At 53.4% G+C, this 15,229-nt stretch overlaps 1 protein-coding gene across 2 annotated transcripts in view; it reads right to left on the minus strand.

The window, feature by feature from the left end:
* LOC147729730 (sphingosine-1-phosphate transporter SPNS2-like) overlaps positions 1-15,229 on the minus strand; it is a 327,355-nt gene that overhangs the window by 283,074 nt on the left and 29,052 nt on the right. The gene's annotated exons all lie outside the window — the stretch shown is intronic.

Consider the following 15,229-nt stretch of genomic DNA (forward strand, 5'->3'; position numbering starts at 1 on the left):
CATGTTCACTGAACTGCTAGACACAAGGCAGGTGGCATGCTCACTGACCCCTAAGATACAACGCAGGTAACATGCTCTGTACTCTTCGGGACCCAGAGCAAGTTACATGCTCACTCTAGGGCTAAATACACCGTCAGCGTATTTAATGCACCCCTACACACAGGGCCAGTGCCATGCATGCTGCCCTCTGGACACACAGCAGGTGGCATGCTCACCACAGCTCTAAAAGTGAAACTGTGGCATGCTGCTGTGGTCTCCAGAAGCAAAGCACTGCAGATGCTGCGTGTGCCGGTCAGCACAAGGCAAGTGACCCTCTATTGGCCTACAGGCGCGAGGCGCATGACCTCATCAACAAGCATCTGAAGGCTCAAGGCACACAGAGTCTTTTGAAGTGTGACACAGGGCTCAGGAGCCTTGCAGCGAGGCGTAAATTGAACTTCATCCTAGATTAGTTGTGGCAGACTTTCCACACCCTGGTCCATTCAGTGGCCTACGACCGATCCGCATCAGTAATGTCTCCACACCCGCTACTGGGCAAGTGTCCACTACAATAGAAGCCAAACTCTGAATGGTCATGAGTTGGCATTCTTGGGGGCGGTGTAAAGTGTGAAGGCGCGTGCATGAAGATGACAGTACGTTCACTCCCACCAGCAGTGCTGCAGTGCAGCTTTGCTGCAGTTGCTGCGTCTGTGGAGGGCGTTGGTGGGCACTCCCAGAGCCAGTGATAAAGCTGCCATTGGTGGGAGGCAGCCTCCCTTCTTATCCTGCTTGCCTCGCTTCCCTCCTCCCCACAAGTGCTTTACATCCCTGATAGCTGCCACGTGGCCGTCTTTCATGTTGACACCCTCAGCCACTGCTGGTTTATAGTCTATAGCACTTTGCATGCTGGGGATTTTTGAGTCTTAACCAAGGCAGCAGAAATTATGCGGCAAGGAGAACAAAATGATGTGTCTGGTTTGACTAACTCATGTGTCTAGAAGAGCAAATCATAAAGCAGCACAAGTCTTATCAGTATTATTTCCCTAGTATATAATTTGAACACACATTATTACAGTCTGGGTACTAGTAACATGAGTTGTCCACAAAGGACGCAAAGCAGGTAAACTTGAAAGTTGTAAGATTATTCCTAGTGCAAGAAACACAACCCATCGAACAGCAGCACAACCGCCACCGGCAGCGATGCATCCTCACATTCCAACCGCCCATACATTCCACCCACGACATTCCACCCCTACAAAGACTAGACCCAACTTCACAGTTTAAAACCTGAGTACAGTAAACAGAAACTAAAAGGTGACAAGTTAACCTTTCAAAGGTTCTGCCACTGTGCTTCACCATGTGGGGCTTTTTTTTAAAGTAACTTTTGATCCACTTGAGCTTGAAACATTTTTGTCAAACTCTGCAAATTAAGCAGCAGGTGTTGGATTATGTCATGTGGCAAGTAAGGTACAGCCATAATGGCACAGCAAATGCAGTGGCAGCAGAAGCGTCTAACACAAAGTGGCCCTGATCGATATCCACAATATTAAAAGTGAAACTTGAACTGCCAGGATGCTAAATGCAGTTAGCTAAAATGTCAAGACGAGCTCAAGGTGTCACACATGCCAAGGCACCCCTTGGTAGCGTTACCTCCTTACTTGCTCCCTCCTTCGCCTCCCTACCACCTGACTCACTGGCATTTCACAACCATCCGCTCCCTCGTCCTCCTCGATGGAACTAAAGCAGCCTCATGCCAGGCATTTGTTGGGCAACTCTGTTGCCTCCTGTGCTTAAATTGGGTGGTGGTTTCTGGTGCTCAGCACAGGCACTTAATCTTCAAAGCCGGCACTTTTCATGAGCACCAGTTTAGAAAACATTCACATTCATTCATGGTAGGCATGGGGAGATTAAGTGATTTGCCCAGAATCACAGGATGTTGAGCCGATGCCGAGACTCAAACCTGGTTCACCAGCTCTGAGCAGATTACACCACATCCTCACCCCAATTTTATAGTGCGTTTTTTCTTTTTCAGACGGCACTAACAGGAATAATGGACTGGTGCAAGTTGCCTCCTGACAAGAGTCTGGCACTTATTTTTTTACAAATTAACCACTGCCTGTGACGCAGAAAGCACAACAGCACACTGACCAACTCTCGTCCCCCAGTTTCTTTAGAGGGCAAATGCCTCGTCTTTTTTCATGTGACATCATCACGGCCGGACTGGGAACCGAAACCGGCTCTGGCAAACAGTTCGGCCGGCCCCCGGGGGGGGAAAGGGGCAGCGCAGCTGATCTGTTTGCCAGGGCCGGTCTTGGCCGTTTTTGTTACAGTGGGCCGATATTACTGGCTCCCGGTAACAAAAAACAGTTCCCACCCTGGCGGCCCACCAGGGAAATGCCTGGTGCCCGCTACGGCTAGTTTTGTCAAGGACTTCATCCCACATGATGCCTAGAAAATACTTTGAACAAACATTTTTCAGACCGAAAGAACAGACTGCCCCTTCCCCTTGCAGTTTGTTTCGAACTCATTTCAGTGCACAAGTGAAAGAGCTATTTTTTTTTTGTCCCAATGAATCATCCCATTCCACAGACACCGTATAATTATTTTGTTTATTATATTATCATGCTGTATTTATCTTTGCAGTTTGATTGAACCCAGGCCAGGGCATTGTCGAGTGCCTGGCCTCTATCTACCGCATCATCACAAACAATTCACTTTAAGTCAAGTATCGAAGTACTCTCCGATTTCTGTGTTTGCCCTAGTTAATTAAAAAAAAGACTGGACGTGAATTGTGCAAGAGCAGCAACATGCTGTTGGATTGGAAACGGCCCGTGCAGCAGGGGCGGTTCTAGGCTCATGGTGGCCCTGGGCAGGGAGGGGGCCCCGGAAGAGGTGGTCCGGGCGGGGCGGAGCGCGGAGGCCAGTGAAGAGGGGGAGTCAGGGTGTTTGGAAGTGGAACAGAGCTGGAGGCCGCCAAATCTTTGCCAGGGGCTGCCACGCAAATATGTATCCATATTCAGAAGATTATTATATTAAGGATATATATTGGCGTGGTGGCCCCTGGGGTTTGGTGGCCCTGTGCAGGTGCACAGCTTGCACATGCCTAAAGCCTCCCCTGCATGCAGGTAAGAGCGGTGGAGTGGTGGGGCGGGTTGGATTTGACAGACGACACTGAGAAAAAATTAAATAATTAATTTTACCTCGTTGTCTGTCGAATCCTTCCCCCAATCCCCGCCACACTGCCCTACCACTCTTACCTGCACAGGCCGCTCTTCTGTATGTTAGATAAAATTTGAACAGGGAGGTTTTCAGCATTTTATTTCCAGTTTTTTATATAGTGCAAACCCGACCCGAAGGTATTGGAGCGCAGTAGATGAGCACCTGCTACATTACACAAGGACACATTCATTTTTGGTAGGTACGGTGAGATTAAGTGATTTACACAGAATCACAGGATGTACTTAGCGACCAAAACCTGGAACTCTCTCCCCACCCACCTCCACCATACACAGAACCACCTCGCCTTCAGAAAGCAACTTAAAACTTGGTTATTCGATAAGTAAAGCACCTCCCTCCCTCAAGCGCCTTGAGACCCTCTGGGTGAGTAGTGCGCTATACAAATTTTGGAACTTGAACTTGTTAACTGACGCTGAGACTCGAACCTGGTTTCCCAGGTCCAAATTCGGCAGCTCTGGTCGTTACGCCACATCTTCCTCGAAGCTGGGTAGCCAGGCGCTCTCAGAGTAGAATCGATTCTCGCACGTGCCGGGGATTCCCGCTTCTACCTGAGCTCCGTCTGTAGCCTCGCGCTGCTCCCGCCCCCCGGCAGCCGCGTGCTGATTGATGCATTGTGACAGACGGTGACGCCTTGGTCGCGCGCGCGCTCCTCGGTGCCATTAGTCGCCTCGCGCACAGACGCTGCGCCTCGTAGGCATGTCATGGAAGACCCTCACAATCTGATTCACGGTGACATCAGTTCCAGGCATTAGCAGGCTGGGACAACCGTGTGATTCACATAGCGATAACGTAATTGACTTGTTTGTTTGTGGACAGATGGCGTCCTGGTTCTGTGTTATAAATTACGTCGCGCTGCTCACGCAGTTGTATAGCGCAGGTTTGCCATTTACTTGTCCTCGTACCGCTTTAGAGCCCAGGTGTAGCTCTGTCCACGGGGTCTTTCCTGGATGAATGTCCTCGGACAAGCAGAGCTGGGTGAGCGCGGTGTGGGGTGCAGGGCGTCCCCTACGTTGTCTATGCGCCAAGGCTTCCATATACTATAATGCTCGAAATAAGCCACGGTTATTGTAATGCCCGAGGCCTATAACCTCTCCATGCACACGCGCGTCTGTTGCTGTTCTACGCCTGCTAAGGGCCTCGGTCTGAGCTGGGGTTCTGTGGCTGCAGTGTATGTTGCAACAGCCATTCATCCGCCATGCAAGATTCTGCAGTACAACACAACCCCCCCTTCCCAACACCGAAAGCTCCGGTGCTTCCCTCGCGGACAACATGTTCATGGCCTGCTGTTAGACGGACCGGGAGGGTCGGCCGAGATTACGGGGAGAGGTCTCCAGGGAGAGCCGTCTCCAACGACTGTACAGATAAGTAACTTCCCCCCCCCACAGACGGACACCACACAAGATTGAAGGTTAACGAGACTTTATATGCAATTCTCAGGTTACGGTGATATAATACAAGGAGGTCTGGACTCAGGGGTCCCCTCGGTTCTGATCTCTGGTTGAGGAAAAGGGTAGCGGGACAGTCTTAGTTACCAATGAGTTAAATAGCTCTCAATCCTCGAGCTCGGTGTGTTTGCTGATCGGGCCGTGGAGGAGCCAAGCCGGTCCCGAGATGGACGAAGGATGATCGACGGGCCGTGGAGAAGCCAAGCAGGTCCCGGGATGGATGACGGATGGTCGACGGGCCGTGGAGAAGCCAAGCAGGTCCCGATGCAGATGACGGTTACAACGGTCCGCGGCCTCGCCAGCAGATCCGGACGACGATGAAGGATGAAGGTTACGACGGCTGTGGCAGCGCCAACAGGCAGGACGATGGTGCACAGGACAGAGCTACGGCAGCGCCAGTAGTCCGTCCAGGGTGAGTTCCTCTTTACGTCTCTCGACTCCAAGATACAACTCCCTTCCTGCTCTGGAGCTGCCCCAGTTATAGGGCTGGCGGGCTTTGATGTCCGGACCCTCGCACTTGGAGGTCGGGAGGTCCGGGATGAGGGAGTCCAGACACCCAGCGGGGGGGTGGAGCCAGCGCCCGGGGAGGCGATGGGCGAGCGGCACTGGCCGGGGGAGAGCCATCGACACCTCTTTCTCCCATTGACCTGCCAAGTAGCTCGCTCACCTCCTGGGTGGAGGGTGGTGCCGGAATGTCTGAGGCCGGGCTAGGCCCAGGGTTGAGGTCGATCGGGGGCCAGGCGGCCTCGTGATGAAGTGTCCAAGATGGCGGCCCAGGCTGAGCGCATGGGTCGGCAGTGGATCGGGCCCATGAGGTGATCATGTTCGAGGGCAGGTGTCCCTGAGGGGACGTAGGACGTACAATGGTGGTGTGTGGTGCTTGTATGACTGGGCTCGGGCCTGGTCGAGCCGGGGGAGAGCGGCCCGTCATGTGGCCTGTCCAACATGCGTCCCCCCCAGCTGAAGGCGGGGAGAGTTACCCATCCTCTTGGGGACTCTCTTCGTCGAGGCGGAAAAACCGGGACAGGCCATCCGCGTTGGCGTGGTCGGACCCAGGCCGGTGTTCAACCGTGAAGTCCATACCTTGCAAGGAGATGGACCAGCGTAGCAGTTTTGGGTTTTCCCCCCGCATATGCATCAACCACTGCAGGGGTCGGTGGTCAGTCTGTACCCGAAAGTGGGTGCCAAAAAGGTAGGGCCGGAGCTTCTTGAGGGCCCATACCACAGCGAAGGCTTCCCTTTCTATGGTGCTCCAGCGTTGTTCCCGGGGTAGGAGTCTCCGGCTGATGAAGGCCACCGGTTGATCAAGGCCTTCGGTGTTCACTTGGGACAGGACTGCCCCAATGCCCTGGTCGGAGGCGTCCGTCTGGACGATGAACTCCCGGCTGTAGTCTGGGGCCTGGAGCACAGGAGCGGAACACATGGCGGCCTTTAACTGTTCGAATGCCGCTTGACACTCTGGGGTCCAATTCACTTTCTTGGGCTGATTTTTTGATGTGAGTTCGGTGAGAGGCCCCACGATGGTACCATAGTCTTTCACGAACCTTCGGTAGTAGCCCGTGAGGCCCAGGAAGGCTCGCACCTCAGTTTGAGTGATAGGGGGTTGCCAGTTCTGGATGGCGGCAATCTTCAGCTGTAGAGGGGCCACTAGGCCGCTTCCCACCTGGTGTCCGAGGTAGGTCACCGACCCTTGTCCAATTTGACATTTGCTGGCCTTGATCGTGAGGCCAGCTCGCTGAAGGGCTTGTAGTACTGCTTGGAGGTGGTGGAGGTGCTCGGTCCAATGGTGGCTGTACACAGCGATGTCGTCCAGGTAGGCGGCGCTGAACTCTTCGAGCCCCGCCAGGACCTGGTTGACGAGCCGTTGGAAAGTCGCTGGGGCATTTTTCATGCCGAAGGGCATGACCTTAAAATGATAGTGGCCATCGGGGGTGGAGAAGGCAGAACGTTCTTGTGCTCGGGATGTGAGGCCGATCTGCCAATAACCTGCCGTCAGGTCGAAGATGCTGAGGTAGCGGGCAGCGCCCATTCGGTCGACCAGTTCATCTGCCCGGGGGATGGGGTGTGCGTCCGTTCTGGTGACGTCATTCAGGCCCCGGTAGTCGACACAGAACCGGAGTTCTGGTGTGGTTCCGGGGGCGGCCGCTTTGGGGACCAGTACGACCGGGCTGGCCCATGGACTGTCTGAGGGCTCGATGACCCCGAGCGTGAGCATCTTAGCTACTTCCGCCTGGATGCAGGCCCGTACCCGATCAGGTACGCGGTAGGCCCGGTGGCGGATAGGAGGGTTGTCTCCGGTGTCCACATCGTGCACACACCAGGAAGTGACACCTGGGGTGAGGGAGAACAGACTGGCAAATCGTGATAGGAGGGCTTGGCACTCGTGGCGTTGTTCTCTGGTGAGGGACTCCGAGAGTCGGACCCCATCCACGGAGCCGTCTTGCTCCTGGGTCCGCAAGAGGTCAGGGAGAGGTTCGGAGTCGTCTTCAACCCCATTGTCTGTGGCCATCAAGAGACTGAGTTCTGTTCGCGCAAAGTGGGGTTTCAGTCTGTTGGTGTGGAGGACTCGGAGCGGATTCCGGGCGGACTCCATATCGATCAGATAGGTGGCAGGACCCTTGCGCTCGATTACCTTGAAGGGTCCCGTCCATTTGTCTTGGAGAGCGCACGGTTCTGTGGGGGACATTACCCAGACCTGTTGCCCCGGCTCGAATTCAATAGATGAGGCGTTCTGGTCATACCATTTCTTCATGTCCTCTTGACTTGTCTCTAGGTTGGCTTTTGCTAGGTCTCTGAACCTTCGGGACTGGTTGCGGAGGGTGAGGAGGTACCGGAAGACATCGGGCGGACTCTTGGCCGGAGGCATCTCCCAGCCTTCTTTGATCAGGCTGAGTGGCCCCCGTACTGGGTGCCCATAGAGCAGCTCGAATGGGCTGAAGCCTAGGGACTTCTGTGGGACCTCCCGGTAGGCGAAGAGGAGGCACGGCAGCAGCACATCCCACTGGCGACGGAGGGGCTCTTCCAATCCCCCGATCATCCCTTTTAGCGTGTGATTGAACCGCTCAACAAGTCCGTTTCCTTGGGGGTGATAGGGGGTCGTGAAGCGGTAGGTGACCCCACACTGTTGCCAGAGGGACTTCATATATTTGGAAATAAAGTTTGTGCCTCTGTCACTGACGACTTCTCGGGGGAACCCCACACGGGAGAAGATCCCCATCAGGGCCCGGCCGACCACTGGGGCTGTCACGGTCCGGAGAGGAATAGCCTCAGGGTAGCGGGTGGCGTGGTCCACTAGTACCAGGATGAAGCGATGGCCTTGTCTTGTACGCGGGTCTAGGGGTCCCACAATGTCTATTCCGACCCTCTCAAATGGGGTCGTGACTACTGGAAAGGGTTGCAGGGGGGCCTTTAATTTGCGGCCGCTCTTCCCACTGGCTTGGCACGTGGGGCAAGATCGGCAATGCTGGTGCACATCGTTTCTCATTTTTGGCCAGAAGAAGTGGGTCACTAGGCGGCTGTAGGTTTTATCTTGTCCCAGGTGCCCTGCCAGGGGGACATCGTGGGCCAGATTTAGCAGGAAGTCTCTAAAGCGGAGGGGCACCACTAGTACTCGGTTGGCCCCTAGCTCGGCGATTCGTTGCTCGCTGTACAATAGGTCATTGTCCCAGTAGACCCAATGAGTTCCGGAGGTATCCCCTGCGCTTTGGGCGAGCGCTTGTTGTCGGAGTCCCTCAAGGGAGGGACAAGTCTCCTGCTCCTGACGAAATTGTTCTTGTGTGGGTCCCCCTTCTTGAGCCCACTGGTCAAGATTAGCAAGGTCGGAAGGTTGGGCAAGTTCGAGGGGGATACCATGGTCGGGGGTCTCGGCGGGGGCGACCGGGGGCGGTGGCGCCGGCCATTCTGGTTCTTCGGGGTGAGGGTTGGCACGGGCGGCCATGGACCGGGTGGTGACGCACGCCCAGTCTGGGACGCCCAACATCCCCAAGTGTTCTTTTCGCTCCACGGCTGCCCACGGGGAGCTTTCCAGGTCATTTCCGAGGAGGCAGTCCACGGGGGCGTCGTCTCGGACCGTTACCTTCAGCATGCCGGAGACCCCTCCCCACTCAAAGGGGACGCAGGCCATCCGACACAGACTCTCTGAGTTGTCGGCGGATCGTACAGGGCAGAGAATGTTCGGTAGATATTGTTCTGGGGTCACCAGATGACAGCGGACGGCTGTCACACTGGCCCCGGTGTCTCGAAGGGCTTCGGCCCGTTGTCCATTGATGCTCACCCATTGGCTGTACTTCTGGGTGTTAGCGGGTAGGGGGACCCGCGGGACCATGTCTCTTCCCCCTAAGCACGCGAGAGTCATGGCTGCTGGCTCCCACTCTTGACACTCTTGCTCGTCTGTTTCTTGTTCCTCGGAGATCTGTTCTTCCCCTAGTGCCGCGGCGGCCACCTGGCGGGGTCTTGGACTCTGATACTGCGGGCAGCTTGGGTCGTTTGCATAGTGGCCGACTCGTTGGCATCGGTGACATGTAACATTGGCTCTGTATCCCGGTCGCGCCGGGGTGCTGCCCCGGTTGGCCGGGGGGGTGGTGCTGGTAGTGGGGGCGGCCGGAGTGTTGTCTCTTCCTCGTCCTTGGCCCCCTCCTCCTCCTCTGGGTCGGGGGTGACCATTGTTGTTCCTGTTCTGCTCGTAGGACCCATTCCGGCCCACTCTGGTGATCTCCCACCGGTCAGCTTCGGCTGCGAGCTGCCGGGGATCGGTTAACTTGCTGTCGAGGAGGTGTTGGCGTAGTTCAATGAAGCAATTGTTGGACAGATGCTCCCATACCATCAGATTGAACAGCTGCTCGTAGGTCGTGACGTTGTTCCCTCTGATCCAGCCTTCGAAGGCTCTGCTAAAGTACGTTACATAGTCCACCCAAGTTGTACCTGGAATGCGTGTGCAGTCTCGGAACCGCTGACGGTACATCTCGGGCGTGAGGCCATAGCGGGTGAGGAGGGCCGCTTTCATATGGTCGTAGGAGGTCATCTGGTGGTCTGGGAGCTGTAACAGAGTATCGCGGCCCTCATTAAGGAATTTGCCCCATAGGCCGGCTCCCCAGTCGGCTCTATCGATCCGGTGCGCAGTCATCGCGATTTCATAGGCCTTAAACCATTGCTGGATGTCGTCTTCTCGAAAATATTCTCGGACCACATCCTTGGGGATGTGCACTTTTTTCTCCGTGGTCCCTGGGGTGGACGGTCGGTCAGGCACCCCTAACTCTTTATTCTGTTTGCGCAGGTTGATCTCGGCTAGGTTCCGCTCGTGCTCGTACGTTAGTCTTTTTTCCTCGAGCTCCCTTTGCCTCTGTTTCTCCTCTCTTTCTTCTCGGAGGCGAAGGTGCTCTAAGTTTATTTTTTGCTCGGCCAATTTGAGTTCTATGTCCATCTTGAGTCGGGCCATTTCGAGTTCGTGTAGTCGGGCTTTTTCTCTTTCTTGGATCTCGTCTTGCGAGAGACTGGTTCTTTGCCCCTCAGGGCCCGTGCTGGTATTTTTCGCGGTGCTTTGCTCAGGGGCTTCGACATCCCCGGTCTCTGCCCAAGATTCTAGGGCATGCTTGAAATCGTCCTTGGTACTTAGTCCGGTGGTAGCGATACCTAGTTCGATGCAGAACTGCTTTAGTTCACGATGGCTGTATTCCTCGAGTTTTTCCATTTGGAACTTCTCAGTTGATCCGCTCTCTTTAGTTGACATTGTTGTTCGTTGTGGGGTGAGCTACTCTCTGTACGTTATGCGGTGATTCGGATCGCGCCGCTGGCCACCAATGTTAGACGGACCGGGAGGGTCGGCCGAGATTACGGGGAGAGGTCTCCAGGGAGAGCCGTCTCCAACGACTGTACAGATAAGTAACTTCCCCCCCCCCACAGACGGACACCACACAAGATTGAAGGTTAACGAGACTTTATATGCAATTCTCAGGTTACGGTGATATAATACAAGGAGGTCTGGACTCAGGGGTCCCCTCGGTTCTGATCTCTGGTTGAGGAAAAGGGTAGCGGGACAGTCTTAGTTACCAATGAGTTAAATAGCTCTCAATCCTCGAGCTCGGTGTGTTTGCTGATCGGGCCGTGGAGGAGCCAAGCCGGTCCCGAGATGGACGAAGGATGATCGACGGGCCGTGGAGAAGCCAAGCAGGTCCCGGGATGGATGACGGATGGTCGACGGGCCGTGGAGAAGCCAAGCAGGTCCCGATGCAGATGACGGTTACAACGGTCCGCGGCCTCGCCAGCAGATCCGGACGACGATGAAGGATGAAGGTTACGACGGCTGTGGCAGCGCCAACAGGCAGGACGATGGTGCACAGGACAGAGCTACGGCAGCGCCAGTAGTCCGTCCAGGGTGAGTTCCTCTTTACGTCTCTCGACTCCAAGATACAACTCCCTTCCTGCTCTGGAGCTGCCCCAGTTATAGGGCTGGCGGGCTTTGATGTCCGGACCCTCGCACTTGGAGGTCGGGAGGTCCGGGATGAGGGAGTCCAGACACCCAGCGGGGGGGTGGAGCCAGCGCCCGGGGAGGCGATGGGCGAGCGGCACTGGCCGGGGGAGAGCCATCGACACCTCTTTCTCCCATTGACCTGCCAAGTAGCTCGCTCACCTCCTGGGTGGAGGGTGGTGCCGGAATGTCTGAGGCCGGGCTAGGCCCAGGGTTGAGGTCGATCGGGGGCCAGGCGGCCTCGTGATGAAGTGTCCAAGATGGCGGCCCAGGCTGAGCGCATGGGTCGGCAGTGGATCGGGCCCATGAGGTGATCATGTTCGAGGGCAGGTGTCCCTGAGGGGACGTAGGACGTACAATGGTGGTGTGTGGTGCTTGTATGACTGGGCTCGGGCCTGGTCGAGCCGGGGGAGAGCGGCCCGTCATGTGGCCTGTCCAACACCTGCCTTGTCAGCAGAACCTGCCGTTCCCATTCTGCCAGCCACCCCTTCCAGCTCGGCGAACACCAGTCTCAGACGTGTGAGCTGTGCTCTCTTTCCAGCTACCAGAAAAGGGATTTTTTAAAATGATTTTTTTATTTCATTTGAGAGTTTTTGACGTCCCCCATCTAGCGCCCACGAGTCAAGGAGCTTTAAAACGAAGGGTAATACAATAAGAAATTGCATAACATCTGGCAGTGTCACAGGAATGACTTAATGAATACACAAGCGAGGCACGAGAGAGCGACATACATTTGTGGTTGACATCACTATAACCCCGGGCATTTCAAAGATACATACATTTGTAGTTGTCAGTGACTAACAGTATATAAAGGGGAGCGTACCATAGTAAGGTGTGTGTGATGTAAACCTTTGTAACAAGCACCAAGTGTGGGGAAGAGGACAGAGTGGGGTGTGGTAAGCAGACAAAACAGACACGCAGCTGCCTGGAACGTCTGTGTGGTGACAAGAGCTTGACCCAATCTGTCTAGTAGTGGTGTACCTGAGGTCAGCACAGGTACAAGGGCAGTACAGCAGCAGAAAGGATATCATCCGCAGGGTATGTTGATTGGCGCGAAGAAAGCGAGCGGTGCCGCCTCTCATTTAGGCATGGGCGGAAAATCCGTTCCGCTCGCGGATTTTGCGGATTTTCGGGAAATCCGCAATCCGCGAGATTTGCGAATTTCCTGCAAAATCCGCAAATCCGCGAGCAGCGGATTTTGCTCGCACTGCTCGCACTGTTCGCGTGAGTTCGCGCCCCGCGAATAAGTGCGAAATTGCAGAAATACGATCTAAGCAAAACTGAAAGTAACTACTTACCAGGTTCAAAAGTTCAGGCACATCATTAGTAGCCATTTCCTGTAGTGCTTCCTGAGGGGCCCCTCCAGAGTTCAGTTGCCAGTTGAAACTATTATGTGACCCTGCTCTGAACCTCAGAATAGTTACACATATGCCACAAAGGTCATGAATTACAGCTAAGGGAGACAAGCAGGAGCCAGGCTGGAAGTTAAAATCCATTAATCAGCCCCTAATTCATTATTGTCAGTTGGGGCAGGGCAGGTGTTGTAACTAATTTTGCAACAATGAAAGCACTTAGCAAGTGCAAAAGATCACTAATCAGGGCGCACTAAGGAAGCAGGTGCCAGCTAAAAAAATATTCTGTGACACATTAATCAGCCCCAAATTAATTCAGGTCACTTGAGGCAGGGAAGGTGTGCTTTGCCGAAAATAATGTACACTGGACAACCAGAGGGTGTGGTGATGAAACAGAGGGTGGCATGGGTGGGCCAGAGGGTGGCATGAGTAGTCAGAGAGTGGCAGTGGTGACAGAGAGTGGCAGTGATGAAGAAGAGTGTCCCAAACAGGTTGGACACGTAGAAACAACAAGTTCGCAAAACTTGCGACCCGACAGGTAAGTTCGCAAATTGCGAAATTGTAAAAACCCTCGCGAACTGGCAGAAACACGGGCGAACACAAAAAAAAAAAAAATCCGCAAATTCGCGGGAATTCGCGGATTTTGCGGATTGCGAATCCGCAAATCCGCAAAATTCGCGAACGCGAGATCCGCAAAATTCGCTCATCTCTACTCTCATTGTCCCTCTATTGCACCCCTACCAGGAGGGCAACTATTTGCATGAATTAAACTCAACCAGGAACTTCTTTCACTCACAGAAAACTGAGGATGTTGTTGAGTAAATTCCCTGTCATGGAACTGGGACAGCCTCCCCCTTTGCCCGCCATGGATGTCCCATCAGGTGACTCAACCTCCCTCCCTGGCTCTGCAGTCACAGCTGATCAAGCGCCTTGATGCGGACTCTTCGCCGTCTGCGCTGCGCCCCTTCCTCTCAGGCCAGATGGTGCTCATTCTGCAGCACAGCTGTATATTATGCTGCTTTCTAAGTATGTATATAGCGCTAAACCATGCTGGAGCCACCAAGCACTTTCTGAGTGCAGGCTTCTAGCCTCTTTTTAGATGTTTGGTTGCTGTGGATTTCGGAGATTATTGGCCGCAGAGAAAGATGGTGCACTGTGACACTATTGTATTATAATGTGTGTTGAAATGGCGCATCAGTACCTTTTCTGCATATTTTGTGTACTTCACTTTGAATAAATTGCTTTAGTTTGACAAAGAAAAAAACACGTAAAAGTGCACTTTGCTAAGAAGTTCTGGCCAGTCACTGATTGTAAGACAAAGGGTGGCTCTTTAACAATTGAAAACTACAAATATTGAAGTTCAGAAGTATACTGTTGAAGGTTTTTTAAGAAGCAACTGAGGAGTAAAGGAAAGAGTCCTGGGATGGGAAAGCTGCAGACACAGTTGTTGTGACAGGGAGTCCAGGGAATAGGGAGCTGGGACAGAGTGAGTGAGAAGGCGAGAGTCCAGGAAACTGGGGAACCAATGGTTGATAAGGTGGAGGGTCTGGAGAGCAGAGGAGACAAAGGAGAGTGGAGAGATCATGGAGAGAGGGACGAAATGGAAGACACATGGAGAGAGCTTTGAGACCAGAGACCTGCAGAAACGATGGATGAGACCGAGGGAGCGTCCAGGGATCAGGGTCACCGTGAAACAAGGGAAGAGTCTTAGGATCAAGGAGTCTCATATCAAAACAAAAACAGACTAAAGGAGAGTCTAGAGATCGAGCAAATAGAGAAACAATGGAAGAGACAAAGGGGAACTTTGAGATCAGGGGCCTGTGGAAACAATGGAAGAGACAATGAGCATTCTTTTTCAGGAGCTTCAGAAACAATGACCAAGACAAAGGCGGAGTCTAGAGATCAGGGGCCTGTAGAAACAAAGGAAGAGACAAAGGGGAGTTTTGAGATCAGGGGCCTGTAGAAACAATGGAAGAGACAATGAGCATTCTTTTTCAGGAGCTTCAGAAACAATGGAAGAGACAAAGGGGAGTTTTGAGATCAGGGGTCTGTAGAAACAATGGAAGAGACAAAGGGGAGTTTTGAGATCAGGGGCCTGTAGAAACAATGGAAGAGACAATGAGCATTCTTTTTCAGGAGCTTCAGAAACAATGACCAAGACAAAGGCGGAGTCTAGAGATCAGGGGCCTGTAGAAACAATGGAAGGGACAAAGGGGAGTTTTGAGATCAGGGGCCTGTAGAAACAATGGAAGAGACAATGAGCATTCTTTTTCAGGAGCTTCAGAAACAATGGAAGAGACAAAGGGGAGTTTTGAGATCAGGGGTCTGTAGAAACAATGGAAGAGACAAAGGGGAGTTTTGAGATCAGGGGCCTGTAGAAACAATGGAAGAGACAATGAGTATTCTTTTTCAGGAGCTTCAGAAACAATGGAAGAGACAAAGGGGAGTTTTGAGATCAGGGGCCTGTAGAAACAATGGAAGAGACAATGAGCATTCTTTTTCAGGAGCTTCAGAAACAATGGAAGAGACAAAGGGGAGTTTTGAGATCAGGGGTCTGTAGAAACAATGGAAGAGACAAAGGGGAGTTTTGAGATCAGGGGCCTGTAGAAACAATGGAAGAGACAAAGGGGAGTTTTGAGATCAGGGGCCTGTAGAAACAATGGAAGAGACAATGAGCATTCTTTTTCAGGAGCTTCCGAAACAATGACCAAGACAAAGGCAGAGTCTAGAGATCAGGGGCCTGTAGAAACAAT

This window comes from Lissotriton vulgaris, chromosome 2_1, assembly GCF_964263255.1.
Source record: "Lissotriton vulgaris chromosome 2_1, aLisVul1.2, whole genome shotgun sequence".
Taxonomy (NCBI): Eukaryota; Metazoa; Chordata; class Amphibia; order Caudata; family Salamandridae; genus Lissotriton; species Lissotriton vulgaris.